At 37.5% G+C, this 2,696-nt stretch overlaps 1 pseudogene; it reads right to left on the minus strand.

Annotated features, from left to right (window-relative positions):
- Positions 1-1,415: 1,415 nt before the first annotated feature.
- Zc3h15l1 (zinc finger CCCH-type containing 15 like 1) lies at positions 1,416-2,696 on the minus strand (annotated as a pseudogene).

Raw genomic sequence — 2,696 nt, forward strand, 5'->3', positions numbered from 1 at the left:
ACAGATTATATGGTCAATTTTGGAGAAGGTACCATGAGGGACTGAGAAGAAGGGGTATTCTTTTGTTTTATGATAAAATGTTCTATAGATAATTCCATTTAGTTCATAACTTCTGTTACTTTTACTGTTTCTGCTGTGTTTACTGCATTTCTATCATCTGTCCAGTTATGAGTGGGGTGTTGAAGTCTCTCACTATTATCATGTGAGGTGCAATGTGTACTTTGATATTTAGTAAAACTTCTTTTATGAATGCGAGTGCCCTTACATTTGGGGCATAGATATTCAGAATTGAGAGTTCATCTTGGTGGATTTTTCTTTGACAAGTATGAAGTGTCCTGCTTTATCTTTTTTGATAACTTTTGGTTGTAAGTCAGTTTTATTCAATATTAGAATGGTTACTCCAGTTTGTTTTTTGCTACCATTTGCTTGAAAAATTTTTTCCCAGTCTTTTCCTGTGAGTATGTGTATATCTTTGTTACTGAGGTATGTTTCCTGTATGCAGCAAAACACTGAGTCCTGTTTATATATCTATAAGGATTACTTTCTTGCTTTTTCTATGGCATAGTTACCCTTCTTGTTTTGGAGTTTTCCATTACCCTTTGTAGGGCTGGATTTGTGGAAACACATTGTTAAATTTGTTTTTTGTCATGGAATATCTTGGTTTCCCATCTATGTTAATTGAGAATTTTGCTGGATATAGTAGCCTGGGCTGGCATTTGTGTTCTCTTAGGGTCTGTTTGAGCCTTGGGATCTTCTTTCATAGTCTCTGTTGAGAAGTCTGGTGTATTTCTGATAGGTCTGCCTTTATACATTACATGACTTTTTTCCCTTATTGATTTTTTTTGGATGTATGATGGTTTTTATTTACAACTTTATTGGCAAAAAGGGGAGAACTTCAAACAGGGCACTGTAGCTGAACCTGTTGGATTGAACAAGTCCCATTCCATTCTCATGTCCATGTACAATACTGAATCTGCATATGCAGTTTCATTTATCAAGTACAGTACTCACCCTTCAGGCAGTCTCTAAAACATAAAGACAAAGGAAAGGAAGCCACTCATTAAAAACTGCATCAAACACAAGTATTTTAAGTGTGAATTTGTTGTTCCTGGAAATTACATGTCCAATGAAAACAAAAGCTGGAAAAGCAGTGACACTTCCTATATGAGTGGACAGTTACAACAACAATCATCTTCTGTAATGACCATTTTTAATTTATCATCAACTACTCTGAACTTACTATAAGATGTAGTCAAAGTCAGAAGAGAAGATGCAGGGATAGTATTTCTTTTGGAGGACAGAGTCCCTCCAGAATCATCATGAGGAAATAAACATCCTGTTGATTCTGGGTGGCAAAACAATTAATCTCAGTTCAGGTTGATCGTATTGAGCTGACCTAATTTTCTTCCTTGTCATCATTCTTCTAAATCAAGTGTGTTTAATTCTTCTTCTAGTTCATCCAGATCTTCACCAGTGAACAGGTTTTCATCAACAGGAACAGCATCGATGGACCCATTTTCCTGTTCTTCCCCTCCGCTGTCCTTGTCCAAATCACTTCTTTCACCATTTTCAGCCAGACCTCCAGAAGCTTCACTTAATTTGTTCTCGTCTTTGTCGGATGCATATGTGCTGAATCTTTCAAGACTGGCCATAGTGATCCCTGTCTCTTCTACATCTCTTGGGATGTACAGGCTTAGATCTATGTCATTTACACCCATAGAGTCATCAACCTCATCACCTTCTGTTCTCTGAATATAACGGGTATCGTCTGCTTCCACGTCGTCATCATTGACCAGCTCAGGATGAAACTCAAATACCTCTCGACCACTGGTTACCAGTGCTTTCCCTGCTTTGAAGTAATCTTTCTGCCTCTCCATATCTTGTTCAAGTTTATCAATCTTTTCTTGTCTTTTCCGTTTCTTCCATGCAAGAAAAGATTCTAGAGTGATTTTGGTAACATTTGGAACTGGGGCAGACCGCTCTCTTTCAATTAGATCGTCTAATGAGATTTCGTTTTCTTTTTCTTCTTTCTTTTTGTCTTTCTTTAGCACAAACCCAGGAGGAAGTGCATGGCGATACATGGAATTGTCCTCACCTCCAAGACACACCCAAAACCATCTATACTTGTTATTTTCAATAGCTTCAAGAAAATGTCTACACACTATTTGAGTTTTTGATTTTTTCTTTTCTGCCTCACCGTGCCTCTTGTTTACTACTTCTTCCAGCCTTTTCTCATTCCAATTATCCGCAGTATCCTTTTCAAGTTCTTCATCTCTTGCATCAATGTAAACACTTTGTTTTTCACATTTTCTCTCCAAAGTGAGGTCATGAAAGAACTTACATTTATCTCCTTTAGTACACTGTCCCTGTTTGAAGAATGCGCATACCACAGACTTGGGGTTTGCACCTTTACTTATTTTTTGTGCAGTAACTACCTGTTTGAACAACTCATTTAGTTCTTGTAGTTCTTTCTTCTTGTCATCTTTCTTCAATTTCTTTTCAGCTTCATTTTGTGCTACCTGACGTGGATTCTGTTGTCCAAATGTCACTTGATGAATGACAGCCTTAATAAATTTCTGTTGCTTCGCTACCTTCTTATTCTTTAGTTCAAAATTTTTTTCCTTAATGATCTTCTCCTTCTTTTTCTGCTCTGCCTTCTTGCTGCCCCTGGCCTGAGCCTGTTTCTTGGGGGGCAT

This window comes from Rattus norvegicus, chromosome 17, assembly GCF_021556685.1.
Source record: "Rattus norvegicus strain SHRSP/BbbUtx chromosome 17, alternate assembly SHRSP_T2T, whole genome shotgun sequence".
NCBI classification, from domain to species: domain Eukaryota; kingdom Metazoa; phylum Chordata; class Mammalia; order Rodentia; family Muridae; genus Rattus; species Rattus norvegicus.